Raw genomic sequence first — 26,294 nt, 5'->3', positions numbered from 1 at the left:
TACCCTGGAGGCCAATTACAGCTGGTGAGTGTCCACACCTGATGAGCAGCGCTGCATCACCAGCGCTGGATTCGCTACACCCGTAGCAGACCAGGAGTACAGCCAGCGCTGGAGCCAGGGAATTGCAGCGCTGGCTGAGCTTTGTAAGTGTGGACACCGAGTAAGTTGCAGCGCTGTAACCCCCTCACCAGCGCTGCAACTTCCAAGTGTAGCCAAGGCCTCAGTGCATAGGGAACACAAAGTCACCCTGCATGGGTATTCCGTGGGCTCCTCCAACTGTAGGGAACTGTAATGGCTTTGTTGTATTTAAGGCAGGGGACAGGTTTGGGATACACTACATATGTTGAATACAGAACTACAAATGAATTTTATCTTTTGTATTCCTACCAACTCCTACATTCAATCTGAAGACTTTTTCTTGCCAATCACTATTGAAACCATCTGAACACCTAAAACAAAGCATGTATCTGCACTGTATTTTAACATTTCGTGAGGAAACACAGCATCTTGACCTTAATCTTGGTAGGTACACTTCTCATTGACTGATTTTCAAATGCTTTGTTTTGAAAACCTATCAGTTTGCAAAAGACATTGAGGAACATGATCTCACTCTATGTCCAGCTAAAACTGAGAGGATTGCTTTTTCCTGGAACTTATCCATTGCTTGAAAAATATTAAAGTTAATATGATGATCAAGAAAGAAGAAAAGGAAAGTAATGTCGACAGAAGGGTGCCAGAAACTATGCCAGTGAAAGTCACACAGACCAAACATACCTTGTTTTCATATTAAATCTGACTATGCAGAAAGTACTTTTAGAGGGGTGAAGATAACTAATTTCTCTTGCTCAGATAATGGTTAGTCTTTCTGCTAAGAATACTGCACTGGCATCAGTTCTTGAGATTTTATCATGAATCTCACAGTATTTGTTGGGTTTTTTTTCTTAAAGTCCCAGATCCTGGACTCAGTTGAGTACAGGATAATCTCAGCTTTCATTCTGAAAAAGAAGTAAGTTCATTGTCTTTATGCTTACAGATAATACTTAAAGGTTAAAAACAAGATGGCAAATAAAAAATAACCCCATATACATTGTGAATTTTAAACCAATCTCCTGATTTTTTGGGGGTAGGGGAGTGGACTCATGACCTTTGAACATTTGAAGTTGGCAGTACTGATACTGACGTGGGTATCAAATAGCGCCAATTGCTTTGACAATTTTTAATCCATTATAAAAAGGATTGAGATCATTAAATAACTCATCACAGGCCAAACCTCCATAAGTTGGAGAGAACTTTAGGTCTCAAGATGGATTTGATTTTGAGGAAAAAGGCTTGGTATCTCATTACCTTTCCCTGAAGACAACCAGTTTCCCGTCTTCAGTATCTTTAGCTCTATTTTATCTTATTATTCCTTCATGATGTGGAAATATAAAAGTGAATTTCTTCTCTAATGTAAACATTTAATAGGCTAAGTAACTACTAAGTGCAAGGCTTCTGCATTATTTTTGTATAATTGGAACCTATAGATAATTCATTGCCTGCATTTCTTTTAACTCAGTAGAGTGAACAATTTTAATAAGGTTCAACTCTGCATAACTTGGCTTACTTATAATTTAAGTAAAAAGAGGCACCATCTATGATGGGTTTGGTCACAGTGACTCCCTTGGAACTGTCACTTGATATGCTGAAACTACCTCTGATTTCCCTGTCAGCTTGGGACTCCAGAACCCTGTCTTGTTGAGCCAGACATGTGAGCCTGCTGCAATACGGACACAGGGTCTGAACCATATCCCAAAGGCTGCAAGCTTTAACTGAAAACTACTCAGCAAGTACTCCCGTCTTCAGCACCCAGACACCCAGCTCCCAAATGGATCCAAACCCCAAATAAATCCATTTTACTCTGTATAATGCTTATATGGGGTAAACTCATAAATTATCTGCCCTCTATAACACTGATAGAAAGATATGCTGTTTGTTCCCCAGGTATTAATCACTTACATTGGGTTCAATAATAAACAAAAGTGATTTTATTAAGAATAAAAAGCAGGATTTAAGTGGTTCCAAGTAATAACAAATAGAACAAAGTAAGTCACCAAGTAAAATAAAGCAAAAGCACACAAGCCTAATACATTAAGAAACTGAATACAGGTAAATCTCACCCTCAGAGATGTTCCAATAATCTCCTTTCACACACTAGACTCCTTCCTAGTCTGGGCCCAATCCTTTCCCTTGGTAAAGTTTTTATTAGTTCCAGCTCATGTGGTAACTAGGGGTTTTATCATGACTGCAGCCCCCTTTGTTCTGTTCCACCTCCTTTTATAGCTTTGGCTCAAGCCAGGAATCCTTTGTCTCTCTGGATTCCCACCCCTCCTTCTAAATGGAAAAGCACCAGGTTTAAAATGGATTCCAGTATCAGGTGACATGGTCACATGTCACTATAAGACCTCATTCTTCATTACCCACAGGCTGGCCCCCATGTTCAGAAGAAGGCTTGTAGGTAAATAAACCATCTACAGCCAATTGTCCTACTCAATGGGTGCCATCACAATTCTAAACCTCCATTAATGACCCACATTTTGCATAATTACAATAGGACCTCAGAGTTAACTTCATATTTCTACTTTTAGGTACCAGAATTATACATACATACAAATAGTATGAACACAGTCAGTAGATTATAAGCTTTGTAATGATACCTTACAAGAGACCTTTTGCATAAAGCATATTCCAGTTACATTATATTTACATTCTAAGCATTTGTTCATAAAGTATATGGAGCGCATCGTCACACCATCCATCTACTTGCTGGTTTGTATTATTTATCTAACCTAAAATTGTCTCTTTGAAATTTGGTTGAATAGGTTAGAATTGATAAGACATAATTTGCTCTTCTACAGCAAAAACATTAACAGAAAATACTGTTAAAGATAGGCTCCTGGATAAAATTTTCAAACACCTTTCAATGTTTTAGGAATCCAAGCCCTCTTGACTTTCAATGACATCCAGGCTCCTAAATACCTAAGTAATATTCAGAAGTGAGACTTAAACACTTCTGAAAGTATTAAACTACAAGTCCATAATCTAACTAAGTGGCCTCAAAAATGTTTTAGCCCTAACAACTCTCAATAAAATCAATTGACACTGTATGCACTCTCTGCAATGGAATTAAGCATCTAATCCAGGGATCAGTCACCTTTGACACGTAGCCTGTAAGGGAAAGCTGCTGGTTTGTTTACCTGGAGCATCCGCAAGTTCAACCAGTCGCAGCTCCCACTGACCACAGTTCACTGTCCGAGGCCAAGGGGGGCTGCTGGAAGCGGCGCAGACTGAGGGATGTTAGTGGAATGGTGGATCAACCAGATTTGTATCAAACTAGTTCAAAACTTCCAACTGGCAATAAGCAGAGGCCATAAATAAATAAATAAAACAAGAAAGAATTCTTAAGTGATGTTCAAGTATAAAATGATGCATGTGGGTTACTGGAAGTACAGGGCCTATTTTTAGCCATGTAAGGGAATGAAATAAAGGATAGTACCATTAAGCCATTCTTTTTGCTTATGTTCATTTACCATGGGTACAATGTCTTTGCTGGACTATTAAATCCTTAATTAGAAACATTCCTGCCAAGCTTTGCTACTGCGTTCAGAAGAAGCAAATAAGATCAAAGACCTAGAATTTCTTCTCCTTTTTTTCCATTTGTTCTTCTTGTTAGTGAGGTTGAACATAAGCTTGTTATCCAAAATTATGTGCTGAACAGAATTGGGTGGTGATTTGTTTTTTAAAGGAGAAATACTCTCCATTAATTGTTGTTTTAGATAGACTTTACCTCTGATACAACTCACCCCAAATACATTCTGTACTTAAAGTACTGTAATTAAGTCAACTACTGAAGGGATGTTTTATCATCTGGGATAGGACTGTTACTTTCTCTTGCCTGCACAATGTACATGACTAATCTGGATATGAGATTGAATCTCTGTAGTCCTTTAGGGTATGTCTTAATTATGCTGCTCTTCATAATCTCTCATTAGTAGCAGTGAAGGATGATAAATTTAGACTTGCATACACAATGGTCTATGGGATTACATTAAAATACACTAGTGACTTCTATGGACTGATTTTGGTGCTATTCTGGTCTAATTTTTTTTTTTAAACTGGGGTTGATAAAGGATGCCTCTTTCAGCCTTAGATAAGAGCATACCTTAAAGATAGGGATGTTGGAATAAATTAATATTTACTATGTTCTCTGAGTTCCTCAGAGGATGTTTAAAGAAGGGAAAGTGTTATTATTTAATTTGGCAAATGAAGATCCATATTAGCCAACAACAAATTAAAAAAATATATATATATGCTCATTTTCTCACGTATTCAGTTATTTTATGGTGGTGACTGTGGGAGAAAGAAGTAGGTAGAAAATGTCAAGGCAAGGGCTAAAATATATATAATTGTTGGAGTGAATGATCTGTGTAGAAAATGAGTTGGGCAATTTCATATATAGGGCCAAGCTCAGCTCACGTGTTAGTGGGTGAAATCCCCATCACTTGAATAGGAGATATGACCATTTACACCCATTCTGAATTTAATCCATGCAGGGTTAACAATGATTGACTGTGAGAGGATAACATATGGAGACAAATTATGTGCGGACTTAACATCCTTGTCTTCAGTGGAGTTTTGCCGCTGCATAATATGGCCTTTGATTTATCTTGTATTTCACTTGCTAACCTGCTGTCTTATATATAGAAATATGTAGTTATAAGGGTAGGAAGTGTGAACTCTGAGCCATAATTTTGCATCTGATTTCATGTTTATAATGCCACAGATCTTTACTACATTAAATCTTCTTAACCATAAAAGGGATAATGTTTTCAGTGCTCATTGTTGGGGGAAGGATTAATAGATTTAATGGATTGGCAAACAAAGTCTTCAGTTCATTGTAACATTTTATTTCTTGATAATTTTGTTGTCAAAGATGTTAAAGTAAATAGATGTGAATGAAGACAGCTTAAATTAACTGTTATGATAATGGAAACAGTCTTTCCAAGTCAGAAAGCAGAGCTACTGGCCAGCTATTCACACCATAACAAATCCTCAGAGCTACCTAATGGACAGATGCTACTATTGTTCTGGTTGATGCCTCATAGACATATTTCACATCTGGCATTCGACTGCTTTGTTCACCTTGTTTAGATTTGAAAATCTGGACAGATAAATTGACTAGTGATTAACATAGAGCCATGTGTGTGCTTGGCAAAGGCTCCTTTGCATTGAATTACTTGGGCCAGTGGCTTGCAGCAGTGATCAGCTTTGCAAAAAATAATTAAAGTTTATTGGAACAAACTCAGCCCTTCCCTAAGCAGGAGCAACACTCACAGAAGTCAATGGGAGTTGTGTTCACTTATGATATGGTAAAAATCATCCCAGTGTCTCTTAAGCAGAGATAGGAAAATACCTTAGGGCTTGGCTACACTTGCGAGTTACAGAGCAATAAAGGAGCCCTGGGAGCCCTAGTTCACTTCCTGTCCACACTGGCAAGGCAAGTAGAGAGCTGTGACTCCCAACGGCTACAGCACTGCTGGTACTCCACCTCAGTGAGAGGATTAACGTTTGCTGCGCCTTGGCTACAATGCACAGGGAAATGCCCTTTCAAAGCTCTATTTCTGACAGCTGGTATGCAAGACATTAGTGTGGAATGCTATGTGTGAGAGAGAGAGGCGGGGGGGAGTCGGAGGTCTACTGTGTCTGAACTTACAAGACAGCATTCTGACATGCTCTCAGCACCTCAAAAACTCACTCTCTCTCCCCCTACATACATATTACACACTCCTTGTCACACTCCACCCCCCCATTTAAAAAGTATGTTGCAGTTACTTGCATGCAGGGATAGCTGCCCATAATGCACCGCTCCCAATGCTGCTGAAGTGCTGCAAATGTGGCCACGCCACTGTGCAAGCAGCTGTCAGCTGCAGCACTTTTCCTATTCCACTCTCTGAAGGCGAGTTTAACTCACAGGACTCTATATCTGCAAGTGCAACCATGCCCTTAGTTCTGAATGGGTTTGTTTGTGTGCCAGAAGTACTTTGCATAGTTTTGCAGACCTCACCGTTTGAAATGGTTTAGGGTGAATGAACCCACAGTCAACTCTTGTTACCAACTCTTGGGCACGAAACAGATTCATGTGTGTCACCATTCAGGACAAATGCATCTGAATTCCCCCTCCATGGTCCATCAAAAGCATCTATTTTTAGGCTTCCAACTGTCAGCCATTACCTTGATTGGGCAGAAATCCTGATGGGGATTTTTCCAGGCTGAACCATTCCATGTGTACGCTGTGATATTCCCAGTAATTCAGACTCCTGAAACAGACCTATATCTGTATGTTGCTTGCTCTCCAAAGGCTTCTAGGCAGCATAATTGCCAGCAACTAAGTTACCACACAGCCCTTTCTAAGCAATCACATTTATTCTTAAGGTAAAAGCATTATCAAAAAAAAAAACCACATAAAAGCTCTTGTATGCATGGTAAAAGATCAATAGATTCATAGAGTCTAGGGCTGGAAGAGACCTCGAGAGGTCATTGAGTCCAGTCCCCTGCCCTCATGGTAGGACCAAATATTGTCTAGACCATCCCGGATAGACATTTATCTAGCTTACTTTTAAATATCTCCAGCGATGGAGATTCCACAACCTCCCTAGGCAGTTTATTTCAGTGTTTAACCACCCTGACAGTTAGGAACTTTTTCCTAATGTCCAACCTAAATCTCCCTTGCTGCAGTTTAACTCATTCGCTATCTTGTCTAATCCTTAAAGGCTTAAGAATGAAATTTTCTCCCCTCCTTATACACCCTTTTGATACTTGAAACTTATCATGTCCCCTCTCATCTTTCTATTTCCAGACTGAACAAACCCCAATTCTTTCAACCTTCCTTCAATAAGCCATGTTCTCTAACTGTTAAACTCTGGGAAATCATGGGAGACAAAGAGATTCAGAAGACCTGGAAAAGGGCACATATAGTGCCCATTTATAAAAAAGGAAATAAAAACAACCAGGAAAACTAAACAGACCAAGTTAGTTCAGTGTTCTCAACCTGGGCTCAGCAACTTGTTAGGAAAAGCCCTGTGGCCAGGCGGTGTTTACTGCCCCGTCTTGGGTCCAGCTGATCACAGCTTCCCACTGGCTGCAGTTGCCACTCGCTAGCCAATAGGAAGCTGCTGGAAGCAGCAGCGAATCCTCGCCCTCAACCATTCCATAGCTCCCATATGCCTGTAGCAGGACCATGGCCAGTGTGGGGAAGCACGTGATCGCTGACCTGTGGGGGGCAAGTAAACAAACTGCCCAGCCCGCCAGGGCTTTCCTTACACAAGCGAGACCCCAGTTTTGAGAACACTGAACTAACTGTCGTATTCCTGGTTGTTTATATTTCCCTTTATGAATAGGAGCTATAATGCCCTTTCCAAGCCTTCTGGAATCTCTCTGTCTCCCATGATTTTCCAAAGATAATAGCTAGAGGCCAGATCCTCCTCTATCATTTCTTCAGTATTCTAAGGCAGCATTTCATCAAAGGCCCTGGTGACTTGCAAGGCATCTAAACTTTTCTAATGATTTTTCAATTTGTTTCTTTTGTTTTATTTTTATCTTCCAACATTACCACCCTTTCCATTAACAACATATCACTATGTAGGCAATCCTTCAGACGTCTCGGTGAAAAGACCGAAAACAAAGATGTCATTGAGATCTCTGCCATTCCAGTTCGTGTTACTGTTTCCCCCCTCACTGAGCAGTGGACTACCCCTGTCCTTGGTCTTCCTCTTGCTTCTAATAGTATTGATAAAAAGACTTTTGTTCCCTTATTCCAATAGCTAAGTTTGAGTCTCATTTTGTGCCTTTGCCTTTCTAAATCTTGCCCCTGCCTCCTGTGTTGTTTGCCTAATATCATCCTCCTGTAATTTGTCCTAGTCACATTTTTATAATGACTTCTTTTTCATTTTTAGATCATGCAAGATCTCGGGTTAAGCCCCAGGTGTCTTTTGCCACATTTCTATTTTTCCCTACCACAAATAGCTTGCCTTGGGGCCATTAAATATGTACTACCTAAATACTGTCAACATCTCCTTCAGTTGTTTTTCCCCAGTCTTCGAATTCCCATGGGACCTTACCTATCACTTTCTGAGCTTACCAAAATAACCGCCTTCCCTGAAATCCATTGTCTCCTATTTTGCTGTACTTCCCTTCTACCCTTCCTTAGAATTGTAACTCTATAATTTCAATGATCATATTTCACCCAAGCTGCATCCACTTCAAATTTAATCAAGTGAATTCCTCCCTATTTGTTTAAAATCAAATCTAGAACACTCCCCTCAGGTAAGCTTTTTTCAAAAACCTTCTGAAATAAAAAAGTTGTCCTGAATGCAGTCCAAGAACTTATTGGATAGTCTGTGACCCGCTGTGTTATTTTTCCAACATATATCTGGATAGTTGAAGTCCCCCATCACGACCAAATCTTGGGCTTTGAATGATTTTGATAGTTGTTTAAAAAAAGCCTCATCCACCTCTTCCACCTGGTTAGGTGGCCTGTAGTAGACTCCTAGCATGATATCACCCTTGTGTTTTACTCCTTTTAGCCTAACCCAGAGATTCTCAACTCTTCCATCTACTATGTCGATCTCCACCTCGGTCCAAGTGTGTACATTATTAATAAATAAGGCAATACTTCCTCCTTTTTCCCCCTGTCTATCCTTCCTGAGCAAGCTGTACCATCCATACCAATCATGTGTACTATCCCACCAAGTTTCGGTGATGCCAACAATCTCATAGTTGTATTTATTTATTAGCACTTCCAGTTCTTCCTGCTTATTACCCATACTTCTCGCATCTGTATATAGATACTGATTTGATCTTGCCTCCCAGTTTTGCCCTGACCCTCCTTTCTCTCTGCCATTATAGCCTACACTCTCTCCTATTTCTGACCCATCTCCATGTATCCATGTTCTCCACTTAGCTGTGGGCTGTGCTCACCTGTCCCCGTCGAACCTAGTTTAAAGCCCTCCTCACTGGATTAGCCATTCTGTGTCCAAATATGGTCTTTCCCCTCCTCAAAAGGTGAACAACATCTCCACCTAGCTGTCCTTCCTTGAATAGCATCCTGTGGTCAAGGAAACCAAAACCATCCTGGGAAAACCATCTCCACAGCCAAGCATTCACCTTCACAAAGTACCTGTCTCTGCCTGGGCCCCTACCTTTGACAGGAAGGACTGAAGAGAATACCACCTGCAGCCCAAACTACTTCACCCATACTCCCAGAGCCCTGTAGTCACTCTTGATCCACTCAGTGTCACACCTCTCAGTATCATTCGTGCCCACATGGATGAGTAGCATGGGGTAGTAGTCAGAGGACTGGATAATCCTCGACAATGCCTCTCTAACGTCTCTGATAATGGCCCCCGGCAGGCAGCATACCTCACGAGATGAAATGTTAGGGCAACAGATGGGTGCCTCCATCTCCCTCAGAAGACAGTCTCCAACTACCACTACCCTACGTTTCCTATTCATAGTGGTGGCAGCAGACCTCCCAGCCTTAGGGGTACGAGGCTTCTCCTCCTCTGCTGTAGGGGGTGATTCCTTCTCTACTGTATCAAGAAGAGCATAATGGTTTCCTATAACCACGGTGGGAGGGTTTGGAGCAGGGGTGGAGCACTGTCCATTGCCAGAAGTAACCACCCTGAGCCATCTCCTCCTTCACCAGTGGTGTGTCAGCAGTCCTGTGTACTGGGACAGCTACCTCAGCTGTCTCCACATGGACACTGTCCAGGAATTGCTCATGGATTTGGATGCTCCTCAACCTAGCCACCTCGTCCTGTAACTCTCCCACCTGCTGCCTGAGAGATTCCACCAGCAGGCACCTATCACATTGGATGGTCCCCACAGCCTGGATATCAGTAAGTGAGAATTGCATGCTACAGTTCCTGCAAAACCACATCAGGATCTGAGTAGAAGCAATCATGCTTAGGTGCTCTGTCTGGCTACAGGCGCAGGTGGAGGAGACAGAAGCAGTGCTGACACAGGTGTTGCAGGTCTTCCTAACCATTGTAGGCCTCCCTCTGTCAAACTCGCTCTCAAACTCTCCTGTCTGCAGTCCTTGTCCACTTTGCTCCCCTGGTTGCTCTGCCTCTGGCTTTTAATGCCTGCTTGCCTAGGTCAGTCCCACCCTCCACATGAGTCACACTGGGGAAGGCTAATCAAAGGCAATCAAGGGAACAATGAAGGGAACATGGTCAGGTACACAGTTCCAACTGCCACAGCACCTGAAACTTCAAAAACTTGAAAAGCATCAATCTCATGAGGGCCTCAGTAGGCCAAAATCCTTCCAACCATTTCCAGGAAGGATTGTTCCTGGGGAAAGAAGGTCCTATCCATTTGTCCATTTGCTGGATCAGAAAAAAGACCTTAAGTCAGAAACTCGGGCTATTTGTCCATTATCTCTTGGTCTCTGGAGAATCCAGTTTGAACTAGTATATGTGAGCCCCTCCAGCTGGAGACATACTCTTTGTTACAGCCAGAGTGAATCTGCATAATCACCCACACTGTTCTTAGTTCTTTGAGGAGCTGTGGTCATCTTCTCTCATGGAATTATATACAAGGCCTGGCCCACAATAATACATAAATTTAATACAGTAGAATCTGCCACAATATGTATGGTGTCTGTATGGGTTAAATGGTACATCAGATATGTGTCTACTTGCCTGTCTGGGAAATATTATGTGGATTTTTGCAGCAAAGGCAGATCCTTATGCCAAATTCATCAGCAAAGAGCAGCCTTTGTAGACAGAGCAGAAAAGTTAATAGAAAGCTTCACAGAGCAGAATAAGGCACGGTCTTTGAGATATAAGGCTATAAAAAAAATCTAACAAAGAGAATAGAGAGAGTAAATGAATATAAACATCACCCCTTCAACCTAGATTTCACCTAACAATGGCAAAATAATAATTAAAATACCAGAGTGCTTTAAAAATTAGGGAGCTCTGGTTGATGCCAATAACTCTTGAAAATGGATGGTGTAAAAGGTTGAGTTGACCCTTCAAGGGAGTTGGAGTTCATATGAACACATGTCAGGCTTAGCACCTCTTCTCAAGTGGAGGGCAAGAATACAAATGTCACATGACAGGGAGCATGTGACTAAGAACCAGGGCTTCTGAGAAAAATAAGGGTGGTCTGTGATCATTCAGGGACAGCTGACTTGAAAGTGAACATTCCACCAGAAAGCAGGAAGAATATCCAGGAACGGGCCAGTGGTGAGACCTGAGTTGAGTCACACTCCAGAACGTTTAACTAGAAGGCCTGGAAGAGAGACATGCAGGGACTAGGCACCAGCAAGGAAGGCTGGATGGCCAGGAGCCCATTTTGAGGAAAGCCTCAGCAGGAACAGGACTAAGAACCTTGTGCCACGGGTGGAGGTCCAGTAGGAAGGGTGGAGGGAAAATTTTTGTGTAGTTTTGAACTTTGTGTCAATAAATGAAACTCCTAAAAGGTGAGAGTTATTGAGAATACAACTGCAATGTGAAGTCTGATAAACTGGGAAGAAGGAAAAACTGAGGAAGTGGGAGGGCCAGAGAAGCCATACCAGGTAAGCCCTTCTACAGATGGTGATGCTATGAAGCCACATGAGGGAAAAAAGGAAAGAAAGGAATTTATTTCAGACTCCGAGTATTAAAACAGAGCCCTGGAAACTGTGAAAGAACTGTAGGGATTATTTTATTGTCTCCTTTATGTCTCTTCTGGGTTTTTCTGTATTTTGCATTTGAAGCAGAAAACTAATCTATCATCTAATTGGCATGCTTCAAGGATAAACAACTAATTGTTTACATCATTTCTCTTACCTCTTTTTCTACCAAGCTATCTGATCCCTTCTCTGACTCCACTTTAAATAAATCCAAATGTTGTCTGTTCCATTACACAAGAGGCACTCTTTTCACTCTGACACTTTTTTCAAATATTTATGAAATCATGCACAGCGATCCAAAATTATAGCGTCTCTGTGAATATAACAGTCCAATTAACCTCTGATTGAGGTGGGGAGGGTATTTCCTTGTTTCTTCTCCAGTTGCTTATACTTATAATTGACAAACAATCACATCAAGTTCATTTTACTTGCAGAAGCCTGGAAGCCATGTCAGGATTCTGCTTTGGTGACTAAACTTATTTACATTTTTTCCTAAATATCTGTAATGTCTTTCAGCTGTTCATTAAATGTATATTGTGCTTCTTTATAGGGTATGGGAAGAAAAAAGATTAGTCATAAGGTCATTGGGAGCTATTGAGGATGACATCAATTTTCTCTGGAAATTCAGGACAGAAAAATATATCTTCAGCTTAAAAATCATATTTATGGAATAATGAAGAATATTATAAAAAAAGAACTGGAATCTATTACAGTGGGACCAAATTCACTACTATTGCCCATACCTAAAAACCCATTGAAGGCCACCCATTTGCATCAATAGTGGATTTGCCCCACAGAATAAAATGCATTTTCCAGAATGTGAAGATGTGTTTGAGAAGGGCTGTCCACATTTTATAGGCAATTCTATGCATGTTAAGCATTAGCATTGAGCCCTCTAACAGCAGTCAAGAGGTACAAGATGAAAAAATCAACTCTTAATTTAGAACATGAATCCTCCAATGCTTGAGGTTGTTCAGATATGATGTCCAGGTTTGGCCAAAAGGTCATTTTCAAAGTTCAGCTACAGATACAGATTTACATATTTCAAGCACCCCCAAATTGCAGAGCTGTTCAGATCTAGGAGTTTGGTTTGGATCCTCACTAAAATATTTATAGCACAAAACCTTCAGTACAATCGGTTTTACAAGGATACTACAGGAAGACTAGACCATGAAGACTGAGCTCCTCTCCCCTCTGTAGAGTTGGTCTCCCTTCAGATGAGAAATAGAATAGACCGATGAGCATCACATGAGGAAAGGTTTAGCTTTCTGCCACATGAAGCAACTGAGACCTTGTACTGCAATCCTTGCTTCCTTCTCTGACTCACTAGAGTCCATGCTTATTCCTATTATGGGCGTATATCTCAAAGATTGTGCCTTATTCTGCTCTTGAATGTCATGTTAGGAGCCAGCACCATGATTTCAGTTCTGGAATAAGCAAGATCCAGGTTGCAGTGAGCAGTTGGTGAAACCTTAAAAACAGATGTGTTCCTATCAGAAAACTTCAGGTCCAAGCCGCCCAAGATTGGGGGAGTTTGCATTCTTTATTCTGGTTCACCTGCTCTCGAAAGGTTACATTTAATTTGAATTAGTATCCAAAGGTCAGACATTCAAGTACATATTATTCAGTCTTCTTGGACATGGGCTGGGAACACTATAAATAAAAAGCCTCTCTCGTGGTTTGTCAGATCTGTCATCCCAAGTCACAACCAAGAACTACAGAGACGGCATCAGGATGAAAAGCTATGGCGGGAAAACATCAGAAACTTTTCAAAGCTCAGTTTGGGTGAATATTATTGCGTGAATATTCAGGCTGGTTCTTAGCTTACCTGGTCTGGTTTAACAATCCCTAGTTTTGAGATGAACTGGACCTTAATAATTATTAGTATTAAGGAGAAAACAGGAAGATTTTGTTTTATTCATATGTTGTATGAGGTCAATTTGTTTGAGTTTATGTTGATGAAGATTTTTTTGTTACTTCTATTTTGATGTTTTCCTTCCCTGGGGACTGCAAGCTGACATGGTGGAAAGGATTCTGTGCTACAGTGACTCTGAGAACTATGCTAATGGAAGATTTAACTTCTGCTAGGGTCACCCAAAATGGACAGGTCAAAAGGTGAGGACCAGACAAAAAGTAATTCACTGGTCCTACAGGATGGGGGTGGAGGGTTGAGTTATACTTCAATTTACATGTCCTCTTAAAAAAAAAAAAGTTAAGTTACAGAAACACAGCAAAGTAGCCATTCTGGAAAACAGTATGCCAAAGAAATGTACTATGTCAATGTATCATCATAGGAATGAGGAGTCTTGGTGAAAGCCAACAGGAAGCCAAGACTCTCCGAAGTTCTTTACTGTTTTAAAAACAAACTAGGAAAATAGGTTTCTGGAATATTAGAACAATGGACGCAACAGCAAATGCCACACACACTGAAAGATTATGATTACCATAATCTTAAAATTCCTGGAATAAGTGAATGTTGATGACCAGCAGATGATTAAGACCTATTCAAAAAAATGAAAATAAAGTCATAATATATTTGATGAGGTAAGATGGTTGCCACTCACAGAGAGTAGAATTGATTATAACTCTCACAGCAGAAAAATCAGCTATAGTCTGGGAACCAATTAACAGCTGATTGCTTTGAGCTACGTTTCAAAGGTGATATATGAGCATGACAATTATACAAACCACCAGACAACTACAGTGATGAGATCAAAGATCAGTTTGACAATTGCCTACAAACTGATTGAAAATATTTCCAAGGGGGGACTTCAGTGCCAAGGTTGAGGATGACAACAATGGAATGGAGAAGGTAATAAGGAAGGAGAATTGGTTCCCAAAATCAGAAATGTGAAAGACTGGTAAAACTGCCTTGTATCTGGACTTTTACCTGGTGGAATACTATCCCCACACAAAGATATCTATAAGGAATACTATTCACACACAAAGATATCCATAAAGTAACTTGGAATTCCCCAGATGTAGTCACCAGGAACCAGACTGACCATCTATGCACAGGAAGGAAATTTAGATCAACTCTCCAGGATGTCAAGGCATACAGAAAGGCTCAGGATGGAAGTGACCACAATTTGTATGTCTATATTTTGACGATTTCAATAACTCAGTCATGGGTTCGGGGTTGTTATAAATGTGTATGGGTAGGGTTTTGTGGCCTGCCTTGTGCAGGAGGTCAGACTAGATGATCATATTGGTCCCTTCTGACCTATGAGTCTATGAGTCTATGAGTCTAAGTCAACATTGACACACCAGGGTCCCGCCTGTGTAACAGTATAATAGATACCATTGTAACTGTAGTTGGTTAACAGCCAATGTAAAACATCAACTCCTCAAAAACATCTCCAGAAAAAGAAGTAGCAAAAAATCTGTAGATAACAAGGGAAAAAGCAGTAAAAAGCAGAGAAGGAAGAGACAAGAGGAAATCTACAGATAATTTTGCAAAAAAGTTGAAGTAGCTGTTGAAAGAAATGATACTAAAAAAACTTAACAATTTTATATCAGCCAGAAGGGCATATTAAGGACAATCAAGGAAATACCTTAATAGAAAAAGAACAAAGAGTGAGACTGGCATAATACTTTAAAGAAGTGCTAAACTGACCAACACCAGAAGACACTAATGACACATACAAAGAAATTCCACTCAGAACTAGAGTAATAGTTCCACATCATGGCCTCTCACATCACAAAGAGAAGAGAGAGACAATAAAAACGTTAAAACCTCAGAATGCTGCAAGTTAAGACCAAGTCACTACGGAAACATTTAAAGCTTATGGTGATGAGACCATCAATAAAATTACTGAACTTTTCAACAAAGTATAGGTCCAGGAAAAGCTCCAAGACAATGAAAAATGGAATTATAATGAAAATGTCAAAGAGAAGTTACCAAACCAACTACTACAACTGGCAATGTGTTACACTCCTTTCAATAGCAGGCCAAGCCTTCAACAGTATCATCTTAAGGAGAATAAAAATAAAGTGACTGAGGCAAAGCTAAGGGAAGAGCAGACTTTGGATTTTGAACCAGAAGATCATGGGTCAATCAGATTTTCACCCTAAGAATAATCAAAGAATGTTGAATGGCAAACCCCACTTATTATAAATTTCTTAGGAAAGCATTTGACAGTCTTAATCTAAATTCACTCTGAAACATCTTGAACTGTTATGGTATGCCAACAAAAATAATTAACATCAAGTCTTTATATCAAACCGCAGATTGCATAGTTAAAGTAAACACAGACTTGAGTGAATGGTTTAACAGAGACTGGTGTAAAATAAGAATGCATTCTCTCACTTCTCTTTGGCATTGCCTTTTACTTCATTATGAAAAAAAAGTGTAGATGGATAAAACACCAATAATGCATGAGTCAAAAACAGTACACTAAAACATTTGACATAGCTTGTCTAAGTAATAGCTCAACCAACATGCAAGTGAAGACCAAAAGACTGTTCAGCATTGCAAAACTGATGGGGTTAATAATGGATTCTGAAGAAACAAATCTAATGAGAACCCCTGAAAATCCCAACTGAAGCATTATTTTGGAAGGCAAAGGAATGCACAAGGGGACTCAATTCCCATATCTTGGCAATAACATGGAAGCCCATGGGGATATCCAGAAAGAAATAATATCATGAATTCGAAAGGCAGCAGATCCATTCACCAGCTCAAACAAGGTTTGGTATTTGAAAATCTGTAATTTAAAGACCAAATTCATCTTCAACTAAAATGTTATTTCCACCTTAACATAAGGATTGAAAAAGTGGAAACCCCCAAATGTACAAACATCTAAATGCGCTAAGTAAAGTTCTGCTTCAGTGCTTATGGCCCTACGGTACACAATCCAGCAGTTAGGGAATTACAGGAGCACAGAGGTGCTCTGCCACACATTTTCCCCTGGACCACACCTGCTACAATAGATTGTACTGGTAAAAAGTCACAAATCTTATTCTATACCAGTTGGAGGTTCTTGACTATGCTGGCCTTTTGGTCCTTTATGCTACCAGAGCAGTACAAAATAGCCACAGTTAGACTGATGATGAGGCCTATTGTCTATAGTTTTTTCATGTACTGCGTGCTAGATACTAACAGGAGAGGATGTCAGGCTTGTAATAAGGTGGCTCTTTATTAAGAAATCTATTCACAGAAGTGCTGCAACTGGAGTTAGTATTCTAGGAATGGGCATACAGAATAATTTACTGGTGCCTCTTCCAAACTCTTCCATCCTGCAACCTGTGCTCCTACCTGCATGTTCCAAGCAGATTGCTCAACATAGGGAAAGGAAGAACAGATAATTACACTAGAAGACTTCTAAACCAGCTGCTTGCCATTCAGTTATATTATGCAGGCACTTTATTTTCTTCTTAATTAGCAAACCACATTTAGAAGTATGTTTACCGGGGATTCTAAAAGCTTGTCAGTAATTTTCATTCAGGCTTCTTAGTTTTCTAAGTCTGCATTTGGCAGAGATCAGTGAAATAAATTACTCTCAAGAAAGTGCCAATCAAGTATGCAAAACTCTCTGTTTCCTACAGGCACTGCCCTTCATTAAGTTTATTACTAGGTTGATACTAGCTTTGAAGTGGCCATGTTATGCAGTAAGCTCTGGCAGCCTCTAGCTAACTTCTGCCAGATCTGTCACTTCACAGTCTGCATTTGAGCTCCAGTTTGGTAAATTCGTGATTCTAAAGGAGCCCTCATGTGAACAAGTTCCTAGACAGGAAAGTAAACTTTAGCATCAGCATACTATCATGCTTTTCCACATCCCCCACCCCAATAACACAGTCCCTTGCTGCACTGTTAGCAGCTTTATTTACAAGATAAAGTTCTCTAAAGTCTAAGCAATAATCCATTCAGACCACACAAACACACACACAATCATCTGCTAGATGATGGGAGATATATATTGGAAGACACATGTCCAAAAGAGCTTAGAGTCTGAGTATCAAGTTCTCAGCACCAACAAAGGGGGCCAGATTTTCAAAAGTGTACATTGAGGCACTTAACTAACAACCAGATTTTGGGTAATTTATCAAAGTTAAGTGGCTTGCTCAAAGTCACAGAGAATCAGTAGCACATGTGTGAGGAGAAATTCAGGAGTCATGATTCCAAGATCTGTGTTATCCTTACTTGTGGAGGAAATGCGGGTTTTCTCCAGATAAAGTGATAACAAAGGTCAGTGAAAATTAAAAAAAGGAACATAACATTTTCCCCTAAAACTAGCTCTTCATCCTAAGAAGATGTATTCTAATCCAGCAAAAATTATCTGTATTGAAGTTGTTTCAGGAGTTCGCTTTGACATATAGTCATTCGATAAACATATTATGCAACAGTATCTCAATTACTTTATTTTAGACCAGAGATCAGTCTTGATCTGTATGTTGCTTATTTGTACAGAATGCAGCCTCGCCAACAACATGAACCTTGAGAAGAATGTCAAGTAGAGAGAATAAGGTGTCTTTGTTGTCTTACTGAAGTTATATCTTGCTGAAATAAGAGCTTTCATTCCCACAGATCCCTAAGTGCTTGGCAAACTACACTTATATATGAATCATTTTGCATAGAAAGCAATCGTTTCATCCACCTCTTAAATGAAGTCACCCTGTTGGGTGGAACATGGCAAAAAAGATTAGGACAAGAAGTGAAGGTGAATGTTAAGAATAACGTTTGACAAATGAAGAAATTGCTCAGTCTCTCAAGCCAGGAAGTGAGGCTATTCCTTATGAAGAGGCAAAAACTAAAACACAAAGAAACCCCAACAACCTAAAATACTATTTCAGTTGACCGAAAGATATTTATAAAAAATAGATGGATGATTTAATACTTGACACTTAACTCAATCAAATATAAAACAAATAAAAAGATAAACCTCATAAACAGATAAAAGCTAATTGTTGTGCTGCATGCAATAGCTTTTTGAAAAGAAAAGATTGCTAAAGGCAGTTTTAAAAGGGAGATAGCCCCCTAATATTTCTGAGGATGCTGCACTTGCTCAAAGACTATGGCATAGCTGCGTGGACAGATTCAGTTAGATAGAATCTATGTAGTGTTTTCCCCAAACAAGATAAAGTATCTGCTTTCAATCTAGATTACTTTTCAGCCTTATTTTCAGAAAAAGACTTCCCACTTTGATCAAGACCCTGTGTCATCGTAACACTCCTACTTTAAGGGCTTGACTTTGGACTCATTGAAGTCAATGGCAAGTCTCACCTTGTCATTAATGTGCAGGCTCAGGGCCTAAGACAGGACGCTCTTTGGAGCCCACTGTAGTCTCACTTTGACTGGTCATGCTTGCCAAGGAGTGGCTAAGCATATTGCTTATCAGTCAGTGCGGCAAAAACCCTTATACAGACATTAATCAATCCTGATGACACACCTGAGAGTTAGGTACGTTTTTATTAAAGAAGTTCCACAAACTGGTAAACAGACAGGTGAAATAAGGCTACCTATGAGATCAATGTCAGACCTGAGAAGAGATGCCAGGAGTTCTGCTGACCTCCAATTCCATGAGGTAACCAGGAAATAAATTTCCCTCTCCACACTAACATAGAGGTAACTTAGTTAAACTTTTCTGGACCAGTTCTATCCCAACTCATATTAAATTTACCTGCAAGGTTTTCCTCAGGCAAAGTTAAATCTCAATATATCTTCACTATAGCACGTACACAGCACAGGTCATTGCAGTTTAAAGAACTCAGAATCTCTCTTTCTTTTAAAGAACATATAGTATTTTAATTGTGTATACCACAGCTCAATTAATAATAAATATCCTTTATGCTTAAAAGTCATACTAATAATTTATGGAGGTGCATTTCATATACTTTAATCCACAGTAGCTAGTGATGTGCTGCTCAGAAAAGCATGCCAAAAGGGGCCCCTTTTACCATTATTTCTGATGAAGGACAACAGCTGTAGCACTGTAATTTACTTTCCTTCAGGTACGTAGTCTCCTATCCAGTGGCAGGAAAAGCAGAACTACATTACTGGAAATTTCACAGTCTTATTATTGAAAATGGCCTGGCTGGCAATAGAACTGAGATTCCAGCTAGCTGTGATGAAACTGAAGATGCTAAATTGTTCATATATGAACACAGAGAGGAGATTACTCAGGAAATGGCTTCAGGTTTGCACTTTGATAAATGCAGTTCTATTTCTAACACAACTTCAGCTGTCATCACAGAGGTCAGTATTGGGATTTCAGCAGTGGCAAGTACTAGTGACCCTTGGGCACAGTGCGTAGTCACTTGACATCAGAGTTGAGTCAAGCATGCCAGACAGGTTATGATGACAGTGTTGGGGGATAAAGGGGAGAGGACTTTTTATTGGGTAGAGCTCTCTTAGTATCCTTAAATGCAGTGTTTCCCAAACTTGGGATGCTGCTTGTGTAGGGAAAGCCCCTGGCGGGCCAGGCTAGTTTGTTTACCTGCCCCGTCCGCAGGTCTAGCCGATCGCAGCTCCCACTCCCACAAACATCGCTGCAGTTTGCTGCTGCAGGCCAATGGGAGCTGCTCGAAGTGGTGGCCAGTAAGTCCCTTGGCCTGCGCCACTTCCAGCAGCTCCCATTGGCCAGGAGCATGGCCAGTGGGTGCTGCGATCAGCCAGACTTGCAGACGGGGCAGGTAAACAAACCGGTCCAGCCCGCCAGGGGCTTTCCTTACACAAGCGGAGACCCCAGTTTGAGAAACACTGAACTAACTGGTCTGTAGTTTCTTGGGTTGCTTTTATTTCCTTTTTTATAGATGGGCACTATTGTTTGAGAAACACTTCATTCTGAACACTTATTTAAGTAAAATGGTAGTTTCAGTGCAAAGGAATTAATATGTTTATGACCAAGCCCCCTCTCACCTACCAAAAAAAGATACAAATTCCAGTCTCAGCTGAAGTCATTTGGAAATATTTAAACTTCCAGAGCCAGATGCACTGTGGCTGAGGGATTGGCACAAATTAAAGGAGGCAGACACAAATGTGTCCTTTGTCCTCCCCTGATGTTGCGGTTGGTATGGACTAACCCAGTCTATAAGCACATAAGAATGACCGTAATGGTTCAGATCAATGGTCCATCTAGCCCAAAATACTGTTTTCTGACAGTGGCAGATGCTTAAGAGGGAATGAATAGATCTGGGCCAATATCAAGTGATCTGTCCCCTGTCATCCAGTCCCAGCTTCTGGCTGTCAGAGGCTTAGGGAAACCCAGAGCCTGGGGTTGTGTCCCTGACCATCTTGGCTCATAGACATTGATGGACCTACCCACCATGAACTTATCTAATTCTTTTTTGAATCCCATTATACTTTTGGTCTTCCCTGGCAACAAGTTCCACAGGTTGACTCTGCACTGTGTGAAGAAGTACTTATGTTTGTTTCAAACCTGCTGCCTAGTAGTTTTGTTAGGTGACCCCTGGTTCTGATGTTTGGTAAAGAGGTAAATAACACTTCTCTCTTCACTTCCTACCTACCATTCTTTATTTTATAGCCCTCTATCATATCCCCCCATAGACATCTCTTTTTCATCTTGACCAGTCCCAGTCTTCTTAAACTCTCCTCATACAGAACTTATTACATATTCCTAATATTTTTGTTGCCCTTCAATGTAATCTTTTCAGTTCTTATATATCAGTTGCGATGGGACAACAAGAACTGTGTGCAATAATTATGCTGTGGGCGTACCATGGATATATATAGTGGCATTATGATATTTTCTGTCTTGTTATCTATCCTTTTCCTAGTGGTTCCTAATATTGATAGCTTGTTTGACTGCCACTTCACATTGAGCGTATGTCTTCAGAGAACTCTCCACAGTGACTCCAACATCTCTTTCTTCAGTGGTAACTGCTAATTTAGACCTTTTCATTTTATATTTATAGGTGGGGGGATTGTGTTTTCCAGTGTGCATTACTTTGCATTTATCAACATTGAATTTAATCTGCCACTTTGTCACCTCATCACATATTTTTGTGAGATCCCTTTGCAAATCTTTGCAGTTAGCTTTGGATTGATTTACCTATCCTGAGTAATTTTGTATCATCTGCAAACTTTGCCACTTCACTGTTTACCCCGCTTTCCAGCTCACTTATGAATATTTTAAATAACACAGTCCCAGTACAAATTGTTGGGGGATTCAAAGAGCTCTTTCCACTGTGAAAATTGACAATTTATTCCTTCCCTCTGTTTCCTATCTTTTAACCATTTACTGATCCATGAGAAGACCGTTCCTCTTAGTCCATGATTGCCTAGTTTGCTTAAGAGTCTTTGGTGTGGCCTTTGTGAAAGACTTTCTGAAAGCCCAAGTACACTGTATCAGCTGAGTCACCATGGTCCACATGCCTGACCTCCTCAAAGAACTCTAATAAATTGGTGAGGAGTGATTTCCCTTCATAAAAGCCATGTTGACACTTCCCCAACATTCTGTGTTCATCCATGTGTCTGATACTTCTGTTCTTTACTATAGTTTCAACTAATTGCCTGGTATTGAAGTTCGATTTATGGGCTTGTAATTGCCAGGATCACCTCTGGAGCCTTTTTTAAAATTGGGCTTATATTAGCTATCCTCCAGTCATCTGTTACAGAGACTGTTTCAAATGACAGGTTACATACCATAGTTAATAGTTCTGTGATTTCATACCTGAGTTCCTTTAGAACTCTTGGGTGAAGACTATCATATATTGGTAACTTATTACTATTTAATTTATCACTTTGTTGCAAAACCTCCTCTATTGGCACCTCAGTCTGGGACACTTCCTCAGATTTGTCGCCTAAAAAGAATGACTCAGGTGTGGGAATCTCCCTCACATCCTCTGCAGTGAAGACCCATGCAAAAAAGTCATTCAGCTTCTCTGCAATCACCTTGTCTTCCCCAAGTGCTCCTTTCACACCTTGAGCATCCCATGGCCCCATTGATTTTTTAGCAAGCTTCCTGCTTGTGGTATACTTTTAAAACCATGTTACTGATAGTTTTTGAGACTTTTGATAGTTGCTCTGCAAATTCTCTTTAGGACTCCCTAATTACACTTTTACATTTTGTCTTTTCAGAGTTTCTATTTTCCTCAATAGAATCTGACTTTCAATTTTTAAAGTATGCCTTTTTGCCTGTAACCAACTGTTTTACTCAGCTCTTTAGTCATGGTGCCATTTTTTTGTCCTCTTACTGTTATTTATTTATATATTTTATTTGGGGATATACAGTAGTTTAGGTCTCCATTATAGTGTTTTTTAAATACCTTCCATGCATCTTGCAGGCATTTCATTCTTTTAATTTGCATTTAACTAGCTTCCATGTTTTTATGTAGTTCCCCTTCTTGAAGTTAAATGATACCGTGGTGAGATTCTTTGGTATTACCTCCATATACATACATGGATGTTAAATTTAATTACATTATGGTCACTATTATAGCACGGTTCAGCAATATTCATTTCTTAGACTAGATCAAGAACCCCAGAAAAATCATGTAGCAGGTCCTCAAGGAATCCATTTTGAAGCACTTGGAGAAGAGGAAGATGATCAGGAACGGTCAACATGGATTCACCAGGGGCAAGTCATGCCTGACCAACCTGATTGCCTTCTGTGATGAGGTAACTGGCTCTGTGGATATGGGGAAAGTGGTGGCTGTGATATATCTTGACTTTAGCAAAGCTTTTGATATGGTCTCCCACAGTATTCTTGCCAGCAAATGAAAAAAACATGGATTGGATGAATGAACTATAAGGTGGATAGAAAGCTGGCTAGATTGTCAGGCTCAACGGGCAGTGATCAATGGCTTGATTTCTAGTTTGTAGCTGGTATCAAGTGGAGAGCCCCATGGGTTGGTCCTGGGGTCAGTTTTGTTCAACATCTTCATTAATGATCTGGATGATGGAATTAATTGCATCCTCAGCAAGTTCTCAGATGACACTAACACGTGGGGAGAGGTAGATAAGCTGGAGGGTAGGGATAGGGTCCAGAGTGACCTATACAAATTGGAGGATTGGGACAAAAGAAATCCGATGATGTTCAACAAGGACAAGTACAAGGTCCTGCACTTAGGATGGAAGAATCCCATGCACTGCTGCAGGCTGGGGATCGACTGGCTGGCTAAGCAGCGGTTCTGTAGAAAAGGATATGGGGATTACAGTGGATGAGAAGCTGGATATAAGTCAACAGTGTGCCCTTGTTTCCATGAAGGCTAACTGCATATTGGGCTCCATATGTAGGGGCACTGCCAGTAGATCAAGGGAAGTGATTATTCCCCTCTATTTGGCACTGGCGAGGCCACATCTGGAGTATTGTGTCCAGTTTTGGGCCCCCCCTCCATCTTCCCCCAGAAAGGAAGTGGACAAATTGGAGAAAGTCCAGCAGAGGGCAACAAAAATGATTAGGGGGCTGGGGCACATGACTTATGAGGAGAGGCTGAGGGAACTGGGCTTATTTAGTCTGCAGAAGAGAAGAGAAGTGGGGATTTGGTACCAGCCTTCAACTACCTGAAGAGCGGTTCCAAAGAGGATGAAACTAGGCTGTTCTCAGTGGTGGCAGATGACAGACAAGGAGCAATGCTCTCAAGCTGCAGTTGGGGGTGTCTAGATTGGATATTGGGAAAAACTATTTCACTAGGAGGGTGGTAAAGCACTTGAATGGGTTACCTAGGGAGGTGGTGGACTCTCAATCCTTAGAGATTTTTAAGAACCGGCTTAACAAAGCCCTTGCTGGGTTGATTTAGGTGGGGTTGTTTTTGGTTTGAGCACGGGGGTTGACTAGATGACCTCCTGAGGTCTCTTCCAACCCGGATATCCTATGATTCTAGGACATTATCTTGAAGGAGAATCACAATTGTGGGTTCATTTCTCTGATCCAGCTTGATGATTTCCTTCCCTAAGACTTTCATTCTCCTCAGCAGCACCCAGAGGCTGTTGGACTTGGGATGGGACTGCTCTACTGTGTCCCAGAAAGTCTTCTGCATGCACCTTTCTGTATCCCTTAGTTCCTCCAGTTCAGCCACTCTGGTCTCAAGAGGTCATCCTCCATCTTTGAGTTGTTTGCACCACATGCACACATTCAGCACCTGCCCACAATCAAACATGTTGCATTCAGTGAAATAAACTGGATAGCTCCCTCTGCTGCTGAACTTCTGCCTGCATTATTTTTACTCTTGCAGGTTTTATTTGTTGTTGTTTTTGGACTCAGTTCAGAAAAAGTTTGTCGGGTGTAGAGGTTGGTAGTTTTTTTCTCCTTGTTCCTATTTCCTTTCGAGAGGAGTTTCTGGCACCCTTCTAGTAGTTATATTATAATCTCTCGGCCTCCTTTTCCTATGTCTGAAATCTCACTACTGCCAAACTTTCCTAACCTTGGTAGCTCACACTGTCATAGGGATTTCTTTGCTTGTGAACTGGACCTGGAAGGAATGCCTCTTTAAACTCCCTCACAAAATGCTTGTCTTTGATGCTCCAGTTCACTAGCTCCTCAGGCTTTTTAAACCCTGGTTTTCCCTGAGTTAGCCCCAGCCTTTTGCCAAGGGATCCTAAAGGGATCAAAGAATAGCAGTCTAGAGCCTTGTAAGTATGCTTTGCAACACATAACAGTGTCCTCAAGGGGACGTTTTGACAGCCAGTCCCCAAACCAGCGGCTGGGAATAGAGTGGAACAGGGGCCACCACACTTGTTCTATATCACTAAAAGATTCCCCTTAAGCAGGGTAGCTCCTCTGAGGACTAATGTCCTGCATTGAGAGCAGCTTTGTGCCAGTGGCACAATGGAAAACCCGCACAGTGCTGCTCACAGTTGGAATCATGGTCTCCTCTTTTCATGCTATTGCTACTCTGTAGTGCTTGTAGTTTTGTCTTCACAACCTGCTCTCAAATACAAGCAGTCTAAATCTCATGGGACATGCTCTGAGCCAGCCTGCACAGCACACTCAGAGTGATTCAGTCCAAGTCACACTTTTTGAATGGTCCCTGAGAGCCATGACTTTAAATAAAATGAACCACTCTCTGTATTAGACATTAACTACTCCTGTGTCTCAGAAGCAGATGTACGGCTCTGGGACTTATACAAGTCTAATTGCTTTAAATGGTTGCCCTCAGCTCTTTGATTTTCTTTCTTTTAAATTTTCTGAGCGAATGTAATGGTCCTGAAAGTGACAGAGTGAAAACACTGGTTCTGCTAGCTATAGTGAAGGCAGGTGCAATGTGGATCTTCACGTGGAGGGATCCCAATGCACTTCAGTTCCAACTTTCATCAGTTGTGGCATGTAACATTCTGAGCCTCATGAGATGTCAGAAAACAAGACTGAAATTGGGTTTTGCAGAGAACTGCATCAAAAGGACTGAGCTAAGAATGCACATCATTGGGTGATGAAATAAGCCATGTTTTATTTTTATATCCTTTTGATTTAAAAAGGAAAATTAACAGTCTAAGAACTTTCAAGGATTCTAAAGCAGGCAAACACTGTATATAAGAATCACTTTGTCTACTACAGAAGTGAAGACACTTCATTCAGGAGTGGAATGAAGCAGGTTAACAATACAGAGCAACACAAGAGAAGTTTAAAACAGGAAGTGAAGGATCCTGTAACCAATTAAACTTCAGAGGAATTTTAGGCAATGG

The sequence above is a fragment of the Chelonoidis abingdonii genome, chromosome 4 (assembly GCF_003597395.2).
Source record: "Chelonoidis abingdonii isolate Lonesome George chromosome 4, CheloAbing_2.0, whole genome shotgun sequence".
Lineage (NCBI taxonomy): Eukaryota > Metazoa > Chordata > Testudines > Testudinidae > Chelonoidis > Chelonoidis abingdonii.
The sequence above is the reverse complement of the archived record's forward strand: the minus strand, read 5'-3'. Positions refer to the sequence as shown.